The 17,625-nt window shown below is 43.0% G+C and overlaps 1 protein-coding gene across 1 annotated transcript in view; it reads left to right on the forward strand.

Annotated features, from left to right (window-relative positions):
• Positions 1 to 879: 879 nt before the first annotated feature.
• pparab (peroxisome proliferator-activated receptor alpha b) overlaps positions 880 to 17,625 on the forward strand; it is a 98,143-nt gene continuing 81,397 nt past the window's right edge. Inside the window, exon 1 of the mRNA XM_080736420.1 lies at positions 880 to 1,192. The gene's annotated coding sequence lies outside the window, so the exon portion shown is untranslated. The remainder of the gene's footprint in view (positions 1,193 to 17,625) is intronic.

Here is a 17,625-nt window from a genome sequence, read left to right on the forward strand (position 1 = left end):
CTCTCTTCCTATTGGCTGAAACCATAGGTGTGTCAGTCAGGGGGCGCGTCCCCGCGCTTCTATTCGGGCCAGCTGTCAGTCACGGTGAGGTCATTTCCGGCGGGGGTGGGTTGCACTCACTGGTGCTCAACGTCGGGTCCGCGGACCACCAAGTGGTCTCTAGTCTAAATGGACCCTATGATGATTCTCTGAGAGGTCCATGCTGTGTAGCAGGCGTACTGAGAACTTCACAGTAGCCTATTTAGGCCTACTAGTTACTTATAAATAAATAAATGATTATATTATAAACATACATTAAAGGAGTAGTTCACCCCCAAAATGACCCAAACGTCTGGGTCTCCATCCAGAATCAATGGGCCTACAAAGGAATGCGACAAAAACAAAAAGAATATATTGAACTCCATGGGTAATCAATAGAAAAAAAGTCATTTTGGGGGTGAACTACTCCTTTAATCACTTGGCTATTTGTAAATAGCAGAAATACAAGCTGCGACACTTTGTGAGCTTGTAAATCCACTATTTTTAAAACATTTTGTTTTACTTTTACTTTTGGTAGGCTACTTTAAGAATATTTTTATGCCAATACTTTGGTACTTTTACTCAAGTACATTTTGAATTCCGGACTTGGCTACTACTTGTGTAACAGAGTATTTCTGCAGTGCAGTATTGAAAGATGTGAGTACTACTTTTTCCACCACTGAAAATCATATCAAAGTGGGGGGAAATCAATCAATCAATCAATCAATCAATCAATCAATCAATCGATCAGTGAAGATGTGGTCATTTCCTGTGGGGGCGGGGCGTGTGGCGGTGGGTGGGTGTATGCATGGTGGCGGTAGTAGGGTACGTGGGTGGGTGTATGGTGGAGGATAGGGGAGATAGAGCCAGGGGGGGTTGTGTTTCTGACAGCAGCAGCCAGGCAGCCAGCAAACAAGGACACTGTACGTGTTGGTGGGTCGTGGTGGTGGACGGTGGTCGCTCCTCGGTTTGGGGACTTTATTTTCTCTCCCTCTTTCCTCTCCTCCAGTCCTCTGTGTCGCTCCTCCTCTCCCTCTCCTCTCCTCCCGTCCCCCCAGCAGGCTGGTTGGTTGGTTGGTTCTCCTGCTCAGCTCCTCCATGCACTGACAGACCGACACACTAGCCGAGATTCACCACGAGCATGACGGCTTCGCATCGGGCTGAACACCGTAAGGTATGGATCATCATGGATCCTTGTAGAAATGCTTTGGTTACATAGTAGCAGCAGTACTAGCAGCCTGCAGGCAGCAGCAATGCTGTTGCATCCACATTCGCTGTTGTTGTGGTTTTGCATCTAAAATGATCATCATAATAGATTATTATAGACCGTCTATTATAGGCAGCCAGGCACACACATGGAATCTTAAATGTTAATTAGTGCACCTTGACGTGTATAAATCTATGGTATAAATGAACACATGTTGGGGTTTCTTCTTACTGCGCACACATGCATGCATGCATTGCATAGATAGGCTGTTTCCTATTTTACAATTTGTCCCAAAACAAGATCAATCAATGCACTATAATATCGATCATTACGTAATATTGTGTTCATAGGAGGAATAAGTCCTCTATTGTTATTGTATGTGTGGGGGCTTCTTGTGTGTGTGCGCCTATAATCTGATTTCCTTTCTGAGCACGCCTGCGCGTGGCTGCCTGGCTGGCTGCTTGCATATCGATGTGCTTGTGCTACAGTGGATTGTGCTGTGAAACTGCCTCGTTATTTACCAGGCCCAGGGCTCTGTCTGTGCGAGGATGGTTGCTGTGGTCATTTGATTGTTTACTTATTGACAGTGGTGGGGGAAAAAAGTACTCTTTTTTTTTTTACTCTTTTTTTTACTTAGAAAAAGTATCAATACCATCAGGTATAAACACTCTGTTACAAGTGAAAGTCTGGAATTCAAAATGTATTGAGTAAAAGTGCAAAAGTATTGGTATAAAACTGTATAATGTACCAAAAGTAAAAGTACCGGTACATGTTTGAAAATAGCCAAGGTAAGGTATAAAATAGGGTTAATGTATGTTTTTAATATTATAAATTATACCTGCAAAGTAATAGTAACTAAAGTCTTCAAAAAGAAAGAAGTAATGAATTGCATTTATTTTTTTATTTTTTTTTGTAGTAGAGTAAAAGTACAATATCTGGATCCGAGATGTAGTGGAGTAGAAGTAAAAGTTTAGGACATTGTAATACTCAAGTAAAGTACAAATAACTCAAAAGTGTTGTTAAGTACAGTACTTGAGTACTTAGTTACTTTACACCACTGGTCATTTGATTGTTTACTTACTTGTTGTCATCTCAGCTCCTTTTAGAAATGTGAGCTTTTAAAATGGAGATTATATAGGCTTTAGAATGCTATCTATGCGAGGAAGCGGCATGTTGTTTTTGCTCAACTTAAAACAGTTCAGTTCCCTTTATGGAGGGCTTATGGCTTCAACAGGAATTCATGTTGCACTACAGTGAGAGTGCCCCCCTCTCTCTCTCTGTGTGAGTGTGTGTGTGTGTGTGCGTGCGTGCACGTGCGTGCGTGCTGCAAGAATGTGTGTCAGTTATGCTACTGTGAGTTGAATGACTCACACTGACAGAGAGGGAGAGGGGAGGTTTCAATCAGGTGTGGACCGGTCTAGATCATAAATAAATTGTTTTGCAGATTCATGATGATTCATGGTCATTTCTGGTTCAAAGTACCCCTGGGGAATATTATATCCACGCTTAAAAACTATCGAGAATTGGTAAACCGATAAACTTGAGTTGACTTGGACCACCTTTTTTTTTGTCTACACCAAATATTGATCTTACAAGCTCTTGTCAGATTGTAGATCAGCTATTTTTGGCTATATGCCCAGTGGTTATTAACCTCTTAAACCCGAGCATCCGTATTGTGGGGAGAGCTTTGGCTGAAAATAGACGATCGACAAGCTCAAGCTTGTCAATCGTGTATTTTCAGCCAAAGCTCTCCCCTCAATAACAGGAAAACAAGAGAGAAGACAACACTAGTATTGAGCCATGAGGGACCCCGTTCAAACATATAGGATTCAAGTGTGTCAATAATGTCCTTATCCTTCTTCATGTGTTGGAAAATGTGGATGGGTGGTCGTGGTGGGACATGCTGTATTATTTAGAGGCAGGTGGCCGTGTGTGTGTGTGTGTGTGTGTGTGTGTGTGTGTGTGTGTGTGTGTGTGTGTGTGTGTGTGTGTGTGTGTGTGTGTGTGTGTGTGTGTGTGTGTGTGTGTGTGTGTGTGTGTGTGTGTGTGTGTGTGTGTGTGTGTGTGTGTGTAAACCGTGTGACTGACTGAGAGAGGACCCGTTCACAATACTGAGTCTTAACAAAAGTTTATTGTATGCAAATTGCAGAACAATCAGTGCGGCGCGTTGTCCTATACCTGCGTACAAAAGAATCAATTTACGGTACCAGATACTTCGATTAAATCATCTGGAGATGCTGGATGGCAGCACATGCCGAATCCAAACGGATCTGCAAGCTGTGATATCGACGCTATCGGGCAGAAACCTCTTATCTTGTTTTTCGTAAATAAACACCCCATTTGATGCTACAGCGTCAGATCCACAAGCTTGAAGGTGCTGCGGTTATAGCTCGTAGATCTGCTACTTTCGCTGCTTTTTAATTTGAATCCCGAAAAGTTTCTGTTTTGAACATCCAGTAATGTGGTTTCGACCCGAGAGAGATGATATATATATTCAAAGTCAAATTGACCAGCTATACCTTATACCTACCAGGGCCTGTTTCGTAATTGCACACTTTAGTCTTTTGTGTGTGAAACTGTGAAATTTGACCCACAACCGAACCTACCTTACCTGTCCTACTCCCCCCTGTCTATGAAGGAATGCTGCTAGTCCCTTTTACACTTGGCTGCGCTCCAATTTTGAGAATTGGATTTAAGCCCCTTTGTTCACAAACACCAGAAGTGTGACTGTTACATAAGAAAGTGATTGATTAGATTGACTATTATTTTGTTAAAACATTTATTCAAATCTGACAGTGGGATATGATTTTCCCCTCTACACCAAATCTTGTGTAGCTTGTAGAATGTTTGCCTATTATTCATATCCCCGGAATAGGGATGCTAGGCTGCATTTATAAGTCAAACGTTTCAATAACACATACTTTTACCCAACTCTCTCATCATTGTAATGTTCTACACAAGTTTCAAGGGGATCTGAGGATAGGATAGTTGTTGCAGATTTATGCAGTACTCTTGACAGACAGCTAAAAGTACTGTTTCTTTGTCCAATACTCTTGGACAAAGGGAAAAGGCGCTGCATCTTTTAGGGTTAGGTCTGTTGAGCGATTCAAGGCGGCTAACATAACAACACAATGTAACAATAGACGAGTCTTACAGACTAATTTGTTGTACTACAGTGTGGAAGCTTTCCAAGGTGAACAGAAGATGACTGTAGAATAGCTTTATTGTTGCAGTTCATGGACACACCGACCCGTCCACATGCACAGGCCAGACTTGCAAAATTCCCCTCGTCTCTCCACACTGACGTGGAGTTTACCTTGGGATCAAAGGTCCTTCCCCACAACTTAGATTTCCATGCCTTATCATTCTGGAGAGGGGTGGTTAAAAACCCATCAATGATCCTGTTATGTTTTCCACTGCCTAACGTTCGATGACTATTGAGTATTTTAGTGACAATTTAAGGGCTGTCGGTGTTGCCGTCGTGACGTGATGTTTGTTGGAGAGTAATGGTCATTAAAATAATTGTGATTTCTTTTTTGGCTTTTTAGACTTTGTATGTTAACAGAAATTACACAGGGCAGCCAGATATTACCAGTAAGATTCCCTAATCGCTAGAGAAGCGACCGTCAGGTCGCATACTCAAACTTTAGAAGGCAATCGTAGCCAATCAGGAGGGAATAAGGGAACAGATGGGACAGATCCATGTTGATGACATGACTTCAGATATACTGTAGTGTGTACCGCTTTGCGTGATTTTATAGCAAAATCTGTAGGAGCAGTGTCCAAAAATGTGTGCTAGAAGAGGGCCATGTTGAGAAATCAGGGCTGGAGGTTGTGATTTGCCATCAAAGGAGTGTGTGTGCAAAGTTAGGCATGGATAGAGGCAACGGTCAACAGCCTAAACCTTACACCACCCTAACTTGTTGTATTGTGGTGTGGTGTGGTGTGGTGTGGTGTGGTGTGGTGTGGTACACCCATCCACACTGCTCTGTTTGCATTCTGCTGAACTTGAAAAAGGAGAAATATACCAGTGGTTTCTCCAAACCTTTGAATTCCAAGGACCCCCAGTTTGTGATGTTCAAGGGTAGCCAAGGACCTCTGGGGGTCACCTGACCTGTACCCCACTTTGAAAACCACTGATTGATTGATTGATTGAAGAATTTATTAGAAGGTTGCATAGGAATTTCTTGAATCACTGGTACAAGGTCAACTAATCCAATTAGTCCTAGTAAGCTTTTTGGCTCATTTACACAGGAACCACTTTATGTATCTCATATAACATTAAAGACAGACGGATAGAACATTAATAACGAGGAGAGAAAAAAAAACAGTCATAAAGAAGAAAAGAAAAGGAAAATGAATAGAATATATTTACAGTGGAAACGGGGAGGTACTGTAAGTTTCGAGTAGCAGTCGACTGTAGTTTGACTTTTCAGGCCGATTGTGAAGGAAGTTAAGGATTTCCACTCCTTTAGGGCTTGCTGACAGACTGTGTCCACAGCACACCTCAGATGACCTTTGCACTAAGGAACAAAACGACCATCGTTTTGCTTTAACATGCATCAGTCCTTATCAGCGCTTGTTGTCATTAAACTTGAGTTCTCTCTCCATCGCAATCAGAGGGACACAATACGTTTCGGCTGCTCTAATCTGTTAACGCTCGCACAATGCATACAGTATGATACAGTGTGTTCTTATGCAGTTTCTCTCCCTCTTTTTGAAGGAAATTAAAACTGGTTTCAGTGTTATATTTAGCACCTGTGTTTCTTTTTGGCAGAGCTTAGGTTGTGTCTGCCTGTGTTGCATCATGAATCGTGACGACGGCCTCTTCCCCAGGAGACGAACCTGTGATCAAGCTTAGCCTAATGTATAATTCATGTTGCGTCAGTGTCACATGCCCGGAAATGGCCGATCTACAATCTCAAACACGTCGCGGGCCGGGTGTCGACGTGTTTATTGTGTTGGGCTTGTTGGTAGTTTTTTTTTCACACAATTAAGTATAACAAAATCAGGCTTAAGTTAGGGGTGGGCGATATGGAAAAATACAATATCACGCTATTTTCCCAAGCTGTATCACGATACCCGATCTTACCACGATTCTTTTTCATAATGGTTTTTATGGTTATTTTTTCAAGTTGCTTAACAGTACAACAACCACCTACAAGGTTTTGGGAGGTCTAAATTGTCCCTTACAAGTATGTAACTCTGACAGTGTACAAATGAAACCAAATGGACCCATTTGGTTTCATTGGTACACTGTCAGAGTTAAGGGTAGACCTTGACAGTTTGAGAACTACTGATTTAGACCAAAATGTAGGTTTAAATTGATTCTGCAATGGATCTCTGTATTAACAATTCAACAGGATTTGTTATAAGGCTCTCCCTCATTTTATCACGATCACGATATACTATACAATATCTCTGAAAAGGCATATTCGTGGAGACATTGTATCGTCTCGACAATATTCATCACCATATTGCCCACCCCTAGCTGAAGTCTTCTCCAGGAAAAGAAAATGTGCAGTTGCACTCAAAGGTCTTGGCGAGACAAACACAAGGCACAGCGTGCTCCTTTCTCCTCAAACAGGACTTTCAGGTTTCCTCTTCTTAACTGAACTTTTGTTTTTGAAGGGTTTATCGTCTGTCTGTTATATGGGTCCTTTAAAAGGAGTGTTTTGTCAGGTACGTTGTTGGCAACCAGAATCCAGTCGCACACTAAACTACTTATTTCCCCAGTCGCTGTCTGTTACGTTTACACATCTCCATTCAGAAACATTGCCGTTCAGAAGATTGACTCACGTTATTCTAAATGGAGGTGTCACCTAAACCTAACCTAAACCCTAACCCTAACCTCAGTGGGGGTGTTTCTGAATGGAGGTCTGCCCCCGTCTGTTATGGCTTCACCTATATGGCAGTTGAAAGGCAGAAAGAAGAAGTGTAAACAATCCCGTATAATTCACATGCTCATTTCTCAGTCAATAAACATTAAAGGTACGGGGTTTACGTTCACCTTAGCAGACGGCTACCATTTGAGGACTTCAAACCGCAAGTCCCACTTTGAGGCTTTGGTTTAGACAGACAGGATCACGCAGGACTTTAACTTTAACACTTTAACGTCCCCGGCCCGCACTAGAACCATTTTTGAGGTATTGTTCAGTTCCAATATGGATCCGGAACTACTGCCTTGGGCTCTCTATGCAGGCTGTCTGGCAGCTTTTGTTTGGAACAAAATGTTGGTCAAAACAACTAGAGATGTACCAATACTATTTATTCCTTCCCGATTCCAATAACTTGCGATTTTGCTGTACCGAAACCGAGTACCAATCCGATACCAGTGTGTAATTTAAACACATCTAGGACAGTGGTTCTCAAAGTGGGGTCCAGTGGGGGTTCCTTGAGGTTCCATCTGGGTTCCTTGAGGGGGTTCTACGTGAATGTGCAAAATGCATTTGTACATTCACAGAGTTATGGGGGCTCCTTGAAATGAAATGTTGAGAACCACTGAATTCTAGGAATACATCAAAATGCCATTAATAATTGTTATAGTGCATGCTGCTACAAGTTAGTAAAATAATAATGTAAACGGAACAGTAAGAGTATAAAACAGTCATGCAACATCAACTGAAATGAATCTGAAATAATACCTCTACGGGTTTGACCCTTCTTGCTCGTGTTTCTGCTCTATAGTCCCTTTTCGACTGCAGTTTTAGCACCACACCACACCACACCACACCACACCACATAAAAATATCTACATTTTCCATTACACAAAAGTACCCCATCGGTAAGAAACAAATTGACCCTTTTTGACCCTTTTAACTGTGATTATAATACTTAATAAATTTGTATTACAACTATCCTAATTATAATGCACTATAATGGATTATAACTGTGATTATAATACATTATAAAGTATTAATGTATTACTATGATAATTATAATACACTATAATAGATTATAATAGTGGTTATAACGCAATAGAATCTACTATCATGTATTACAACTATATCCTGGTGGTCTAAATGAAAAGTCAGTGAGTGATCAGTCATTATGAAGTGTGACTAGGCCCTGTTTGGCCTACAGTAGCTCAGACCTACTCTAGAGTGGATACTTTTTAGTACCTTGTTTAGTACCACCTTCACACCACTCTACCCAGGTCCTTGTAGTGGAAAACCTGGCACAAGTGGGTGGTGTGGAAAAGGGGCTTATGTGTGACCTTCACCTCCTCGGGCAGGCCTAGGTGTTGTTGTGAGCCTTTCCTGGTGCTTGTAAGTCCCTGTGTGGGTTGGACAGGATTGAGCTGTCCAGCCAGACTTAATAGTAAGCAGCTCTGAACTGGACAGCAGATTGTCTGACCCAGTGAACATCACACTTAACTGGAGAGCGCCGCCGCTGTGAGCTAAGTGTGTACTTATGAAAACAGTGCGGGTTAACCACTTTGAACCTGGCCTCCCTATTTTGAGCATAGGGGTGAAAATGGCATATTATCCAGATTGGCTTATTACACTATTGGTCGTACAACGAATTGTATAGGGCTTAAGGTGTTAAATGTTAAACGGCAGATCTTGAACGGGTGAACACAAGAAAAGTGAATCTTTCCTCTCCCTCCTTTTCTGTTGTACTCTTTCTTTCCTCCTTTCCTCCTTTCCTTCCTTCTTTCTTTCGTAGTAAAGCCTTGCCGAGCCCTGAGGCCCATATCTCCTGTTTTCTTATTGAGGCAGCTTGATGTACAAGCACACCTCCTGCACATGGCTAGTATGTCACAGGGACTTAACCCTCAATCCAACCCCTTGATGCTGAGTGCCAAACAGGGAGTCATTGGGTCCCAGTCTTTGGTATGACCCGGGCCGAGGATCAAACCCCGACCTCCCAGTCTCAGGACGGACACTCTAACCACAAGGCCACTGAGCTGGTCTTTCCGGTCGGAGTGCAGGGTCTCATCTTCTGTCGCGTCCACGTGAGCCGGCGCCCCGGCGGCGGTGGTGGTGGTGTCTGCGCAAATCCTCATCAGTTACCTATTATCCCTAGCTCTCTCCCAACCTAATTCCATTACTGGCCAAAAGCCCCCCACTCTCTTAGTTAGTTACATCTCTGACGACTCGCCTGCCCAGACCAAAGGAAGTCTTGTATGAACCTTTAACGTCAGTCCATTGACTGGGGGTCCCCCACTGGTCTATCCATGGACCCCTCCTTTTTCCCCCTCCACATCAAACCGTGCGCTTGACATTTTCACAGAATATTCGCTTATTTTCTCAGAATGCCTATTACAGTGATCCTGAAAGCGGGGGTCCTTGGGGTGGGTTCCAGGGAATCCCGGTCCCTGCCCAGAAAAAGCATCAGCAAGGAAAAAAAGCAAAAAAAAAAACAAATCTGGGGATTCCTGGCACAAAATCCTTTCAGATGGGTTAAGTCCTCAGCCAAATACGTTTCAATTTGGGACCTTGACATGAAAAAGTTTTAGGAACCACTGATCAATGACAGCTAAGAATAGGGACGCTAGGGTTCACAAATCAAATGGGGGGGGGGGGGGGGGGGGGGTTCTGCAGCCTAATGTATATCAAGCTGAGGGTCAGTGAAACTCACAAGGTTGAGAATCACTGATTTATGGCGTACTGTACATGCTGCAGCTTCCCGTGGTCTCGTTGCTGTGCTGACAATGCTGACTGGGCTTTGGGCAGCCTCGCCAGCTCACTGCGGGGTCGCTGCCAGGCCTGTCCGCTGGCTCTCCTCTCGTCCTCTCCGCTCCGCTCGGCGCTGCGCTGCGCTGCATGCATGCATGCCTCCCCACAAACACGTAGGCTGATCTGGCAGCCAGAAGAGGGGAGTTCAGGACTCCAATGTCATGCTGGAAAATGTAACAGGAGACACTCACACAGCTGTCTGAGAGCAGCCAGAAATTACTCCACTTGTTCTTGTCTGAGTTTGAAGGGGAGGGGGGTGAGGAGGAGAGGGGGTGGGGGGTGGTGTCACTGTCATCGCTTCCTCTGAAGATAGTGTGCACATCTTATACCTGTATTTAGAGCAGCTACTACAACAGGGGTCTTCAACAGGGTTACTACAGGGGGTCCTCCAAATCTTTGTGCGATAGAAACCTTTTTCTCCTTTTTTTATATTAACCACTTGAGCGTCCATATTCTGAGAACTTGCAGATCTACAAGCTCACAACGCCTCGCGCTGCAGGGGAAAAGAGCAGCCTAAGTAGAGAGTGAAAGGCCAAGTTAATTAACGTATTAAGTTTATTACGTCTCAGTCGTTAGAAAACATCCATGTTTTGGGGGGCTTTTCTTTTCTTCTTACATACACCTCCCCCCCCCCCCCTGTAAACTTCATTGAAGAAAAGCAGTTTGCTAGTGTTTTTATTTTTGTGCCAGCTGTTATTTAGCCAGGTTGGGTTAAGGTAGTGAACCTTGCAGCGATCATGAGAGGCAGGGCATTTCATGGACCAGTGGACAAGGCTCAGACCATGAAATTGCCATTTCCGTACAGGTGTTGGCTGGACCTGTCTGTCTGTTTATCCCCTCTGCATCTTTCAGTCGCTCCAAACTCTTTACTTTTACCTTTATTTTTTCTTGGCAAAGAAGAGTGTTTCTTTTCTTTTTTCCTCTGCTGCACCACCACTGCACCACCACTGAAGAATTGGCATAACGCCAGGCTAAGGTTTTCAAAGACTTCTTTGCAGTGTTGCAGCACAGCCCCGGTCATCATGGTTCCAGTGTCAGACTGATATATCGGTTTGGCCAATATATCAGCCCTTATTTACCTTTTTTTTTTTTTACCACTTTCAACCTGCTGTCCCGATTTTGGGCATGGCATTACAGGTGAAATAGTTCTCTCAAACGTTCAAATGAGCTTATCTACAAGCTCATAACGACGAGTTGTGAGCTGTGTGTTTCAAATTGATTAGAGTTAATTTAGTAGGTTTTGACAAAATATGGGTGGTGAAAAAAAAGTAGTCCCAGGTTTCCAAGAAGGTGGCGTACTCGTTTCCTGTTCCGGTCCGGGGAAAACAAACATTTGTTTCCTGTTAAAAATCATTTTGGAGGAGCATGTTTCTGGTTTCCACCATGGTTTCTGCCTGTCTCCTGATGACGATACAGAGTTATATCCACTCTAGACCGGATCCCAAAACTGCAAAAGGGAGTTGATCCCAGTCTAGGAGCAGCCAAGGTCCATCCAGCTCTCACAGACTGATTACTGTGTGTGTGTGTGTGTGTGTGTGTGTGTGTGTGTGTGTGTGTGTGTGTGTGTGTGTGTGTGTGTGTGTGTGTGTGTGTGTGTGTGTGTGTGTGTGTGTGTGAGTTTCTGTTTCTGTGCCAGCCCTCCTAAGGGAATGAGGCCATTTGTACGTTGGCACAGCCTGCGGGCACACAGAGAGCAGCTTGTCCCGTGTCTCTCTGCCAGCACACTGTGTAATCTTTAATCGATTATACAAATAATCCATACTTGAATAGCGTTGGCCCAGTGGCTACTGTTCCCAAAACCATGTCCATGACAACAGAACAGAGCCCATTGGCCGTGGCTCTGAACCCCTGCTGTGTTACATAGCAGAGTGGCTCAGGAGGTAGAGTGGACGATTGGTAACCGGAAGGTTCCCAGTTCGATCCCGGGCTCCCCCAGAGTTTGTGTCCAAGTGTCTTTGTGCAAGACTCTGAACCCTTAGTTGCTCCCGATGAGCAGGTTGGTGCCTTGCATGTTTCCCGCGCTGCCATCGGTGTATGAATGTGTGTGAATGAGTGAATGTAAGGCACAATCATTCTAAAGTGCCTTGGATAAAGGTGCTATTTAAGGGATGGGACGATATGAAAATGTCATATCACGATTATTGTGACAAAATAAATCGCAATTTACGATGTTATCGTGATAATCCAAATACATTATCCTGGGGCGGAACATTTGCCAAAAAATAGAGGCTCTACAAGCTCACAACGCCTCGCGCTGTGAGGCGTTGTGAGCTTGTAGATCGGCTATTTTTGGCGAAAAGCTTTGGTGTAGAGGGCCAAAAAAGAGCAGACTAAGTACAGAGTGAAAGGTGAAGTTTATTAAGTATTGACGGTTCAAGTGGTTAAATATCTGAAAACACAAATTCACATGAATCCAAAATATACTGATGATTGTGCTGTCAAACAATGAAACTATATGGAATCTATGAAAAGGTTGTGGGGGTCCCTGCTTCATCTCTCTCAACTAAGGGGTCCTTGGCCTGAAAACATTGAAGACTCCTGCTGTACAGTATATTAAGTGCTCACGTGACCTAGTAGCTTTGTTTGGGCTTGTTGTTTTTGTAGACCTCGTTATGCCTTATTTCTCTCGCAGGACCTGGCAGCAGTGATAGAGACAGTACAGTATGGTTCATATAAGTTCAGCCACAACGCTGTGTGTGTGTGTGTGTGTGTGTGTGTGTGTGTGTGTGTGTGTGTGTGTGTGTGTGTGTGTGTGTGTGTGTGTGTGTGTGTGTGTGTGTGTGTGTGTGTGTGTGTGTGTGTGTGTGTGTGTGTGTGTGTGTGTGTGTGTGTGTGTGTGTGTGTGCGTGCATTGAGTTGAGTGTCAGACCTTATAAACACTGGGCTGTTGTAAAGATAGAGTCAGCTCAGGCCACACTGGTACAGGAATTTGTTTTCTCTCTCCCTGGCTGCCTTTAGCATATAGCGGCCATATTTATGGCCTCAGTTAAGATGCGCAGAATTCTTCTTCTTTCCCCCCCCAAACCCTACATCTGTCAAAGTCAAACAAACAGCTGGAGGGAGAAGAAGATGGCCGGCCTTTTCCATGCTCTCAGTTGTGATACTATGCAGCGGGGAGCTCTTTAAGCCACTTTCACTCGACCACAAATCACACAATTAAAGGTAGATGCATGTACAGATCCAACAGGGGGATTTCAGTCGCCCAAAGGCAGCACAGCAGTTAGTTAAGTATACAGCAATACGAGGTAAGAAATGTCAATAAGAAATATAGCTTTAGTTTGAAGAGTGGGGGGCACACGTCAGTCAGACAACTCATTACTCAGACTACGTGGCTATGCGTGCGGTTACCGGTTAGGGTTAGGTAGGGTTAGAGACTTATATGTGAGAGGCCCTGCTGAGGCCCTGCCTCTCACATATTGTGGCGCCACAATATAGGGAATGTATGCTTTCGCCATCTTGTTTTTAAAGAAAGATCTGTAATTATGGTTGCTTGATAAAAATTAGTTTAATTATTCTAAGACTCTGCAAGGCAGAGTGGTCTATTTCTCTTTTGACAATTCATAATACGTAAAGATCACCATTGGCATTGCCTGAAAGTGAGGACATTTCTCTTTTTTTATTGGGATCAGACCCCAAAAAACAGAACACCCCTAAACTCAGTAATTCCAAATCTTGTTTTGTAGTAAAGAATACTTATTTTCCAGGAAATTGAACATGATCTGTGTAGCTGCTGCCTGATGGCCAAGTGCTTTTTGAGACAGACCTTGGTGTGATGACCCCTGTGTCGTGTGCGGGCGTTCCACAAGGGAGCACTCGGTCCGTCCGTCCGGGCGTGCAGCAGGCGTGCACAAATTGGCACGCACCCCACTTTAAGGACATTGTGCGCGTTGTGCAAGCGCTGCTCGGGGCAAGTTGGGAACAGCAAGCCCCGGTGGGAAGCAGAGAGAGAGAGACAGAGACACTGCCATTGGTTGATGTGCAGTGCTGTAAGAAAATAAGTACATTTACTCAAGTACTGTACTTAAGTACAATTTTGAGGTGTTTTTACTTTACTTGAGTATTTCCAATCTCCAAATGACTCCAATACTTTTACTTCTACTCTGCAGATCTACTCCACTACATCTCAGATCTCAATATTATACTTTTACTCCACTACGATTATTTGAAAACTTTAGTTAATAGTATATACATTTCAGCCTTCTGAAAATAGCCGATATATACAAGCTCATCACGACGCATTGTGAGCTTGTAGGTTTGCTATTTTCAAAAAAAATATTTTCTAAAACCAAAGTTCTGCATAATGACTAGACTATTTAACTTTTGGTACTTTTAAGGACACTTCGAATTCCGGACTTTTACACCTGCAAAAGAGTATAATATTATGTCCACATGGCAGTGTTGATACTTTTATCTAGGTAAGAAATGTGAGTACTTTTCCCCCCAGCACTGTTGCTGTGTAAACATGGTGTTGTAGAGCGAGCGCGCGGCGAGTGGAGGCAGCGTGCCAAGCGGAGCTGGCCTCACTCAGACTCTCAGTACAGCACAGCACCGCAGCACCGCGCCGCGCAGCGCTGCGCGTCCTGCTGCTGTGTCATGGCAGGTCAAGGTTACTCAACAGCTGTGTTGTTACCACACTGAGACCCCGCTGACAGCAAGTATATAACGTTGTTGGCTGTCTGTCGGGCAGAAAACCTCTGGTCTCCATATTCTAACCTTCTCGTAAATTAATCCATTACCCATTTAGACCTAGAATTATTGAATGCTTTAACCAGTGAAAATTGCAGGTATACAAGCTCACAGCGCGGCACCGAGTGCCGCGCTGCGAGCTTGTAGATCTGCTATTTTTGAAAAAGTTGTGAAAATGTGTGCAAATCTTTGAATATATGTATTTTCAAAGTGAACGTTTGTAACTAAAATTTTGTTTCTGAGGGGGTCCCTGGAACTAAATATTTTGAGATGCGGGTCCGTGGCCAATACATATCATTTTGGGGGTCCTTCACATGAAAAGGTTTGAGAACCACTGACATAGTAGTCTCTCAAGAACAGACTAACTGAGCTCCAGTTGAGTGAAAAGGACCTTTTCTTTGACGATGGCTGGCCAGATTGCTGACATAGAAACATAGGTTTTTCAAAAAATCTTAGAAGGATTCAAAAGACACTTATAGAATCGGGTCAAAATTCTCATTTTCAAGATTTTTCAAAAATAGCAGATCTACAAGCTCGCAGCGCGGCACCTGCTATTTTTCAATAGTTAAAGCATAAAATAATGATACACAATAATGTGTACCCGTTCTAAATGGGTTAATTGATCGTACTACAGCATCACAAAAGCATAAAAAGTAGCAGATCTGCAAGTGATGTGTTTTTTTTTTTACTTGTGGATCTGCTGCTTTACCGTAACAGTTGTGGACATGTGAGGTTTCCACCCGACAGAGTGAGACGATGTCACATAACTAACTCCAGCGGCACCAGGGGGGTGCATGTCATGATGAAAGAAGAAGTACTCTGATTGTTTTTGAACCCCAGCATCCGTATTCTGTAGGAATGAATAGCAGGTCTACAAGTTCAATTTGAGCTTGTAGACTTGCTAGTTTTTTAGGAACGGATTTGACAGTAATTAGCAATATAAAAACATTCTGCTACAGGTAAAAGGCATGTACTGTAGTCAAATGACACCATATCTATATATCATATAACAACACCAGGGCCTGAAGATATATTTTGATGTTTTCCTTAAGTAAGAATTGCAATACCACAATATCAAAGCATACTCATCGCACAATTTGCTTTAACAGTAGGCATATCTAGCTTACTGTTTACAATTGGAATACAGCATGCAAATCCTTAGCTATACATCACAAAATGTGGCTTCAAACATTGATAAAAAATAAAGTGTCTTTAAAATTAATTTGGAATTTGGGTAAATATCTTGAAAACCTTTGGAAGTTTTGGAAAACCTTTGGAAAACAGAAAAGCAAACAGCCTCATAATGACATGCCCAGAGTAGAGAGGCCAGGTTGAACGTGGTTGAAAGTCAGGTCAGTGTAAACGTACAGTAAAAGGTCATGGTGACATGATGACCCCTGGGGGTCCCTGCTCCTTGCCATGCTGTGAATTCTGATGTAATGTACAGCATGTAGTTACAGTAGCAGCCTGTGGTACAGGTCTGTACAGGTACCAGGTTGTCTGTCCTGATCATTAGGGCTGTCACAATTATTACCTAAACATCTAATCGCAATTATTTGACATAATCGCAATTATTTTGTCATAATCGTCATAATCGTTTACATGTTGAAAAGTTTTCATATTTTCAAACATTTTCAAAAATAGTGGAAATAGCCGATCGACAAGCTCACAACGTGTCGCATAATGTTCTTTTTCAAGTATAATGTTGTCAAATATGTCAGTCATTTCTTTGTATATTTAGGTTATGTGTCCTATCTACCATGTGCAACTTCAAAGCCTACAAGCCAAACAGGAATGTAATTGTCAACGACAGTAACACAATTAAATTGTTAATTGCAATTATTTGAGTGACAAATAATCATCATGTAAACTGTCCTAATCGTGACAGCCCTACTGATCATGACATTTTAGTTGATGATTGATTAATGTCAAACAAATAATTGTGTTTAAATGCTGGTGGCAGATGTGACAAATAATATTAATATTGTCTCTGTACGGGTTGAAATGTAGAAATAGCAGATCTACAAGCTCAAAATGACTGACAATGACTGGTGCGCTGTGATAAATAGCAACTTCAAAGTATTATTGATCAAAGCCGGAAACACAATCGCTTTGGTTGATCATTAAAATAAAAAAACATGCTCTGTGCTGTTAGGTTGTTCTCATTGTGTGTGTATGTGTACTGTATCCACCTCTTTTCCGCGGGAATTTACTGGAGAATTTTTTGCACCACACTTCCGGTTAACAGCAGACATACAAGCTCACGTCGCGTCGCAGATGCAGCCGTTGTGAGCTTGTAGATCACACTCGGCTGCAGCGCCGGAAGCTCCGTGCAACTTCTGCGCAATGCACAATGGGATGTTGGAAAGTTGTGGATATGTGTCATTTACAACATGACGTGTGTGTGTGTGTGTGTGTGTGTGTGTGTGTGTGTGTGTGTGTGTGTGTGTGTGTGTGTGTGTGTGTGTGTGTGTGTGTGTGTGTGTGTGTGTGTGTGTGTGTGTGTGTGTGTGTGTGTGTGTGTGTGTGTGTGTGTGTGTAGTGTTGTCAGTCAGGTTGTGTGCATATGTTAGATGTGTCATTTGAGATGCCCAAGTTGCTGTCAAGTCATGAGGCAAAGTCCACGAGGGGGGTTTTTATGTAACTTGTGGGTTTAATGTTTTATCATTGGTCATCTTCATGTGACACGTGTAACCATAACCCCAACACATAACACTGACTCACTAACCCGCCTATACAACCCCTACTACTGTATGTGTACGCTATCCCCCCACCACAACTCCAAGGCAATCACAAGTGGCTGCCTGTTTGGAAATGCAATGGTTAGGAATGCAATTACCACAGCAAATAGAGTAGATTAGCTGACATTAGATTAGCCTGACTGATGTACTTACTGTATGTAGAGAATATTGGAGTTATTTGACCACCCAACAGTATGTCAGCAATCATACATCTGCGTCATTGATTTAAACCACTTTCAAGGAAAGGTCATTGAAACCTTGCCTTGACAAACCGTACCTTATCAAAGCCTTT

This window comes from Nannobrachium achirus (genome assembly GCF_963921795.1).
Source record: "Nannobrachium achirus genome assembly, chromosome: 11".
Classification (NCBI taxonomy): Eukaryota; Metazoa; Chordata; class Actinopteri; order Myctophiformes; family Myctophidae; genus Nannobrachium; species Nannobrachium achirus.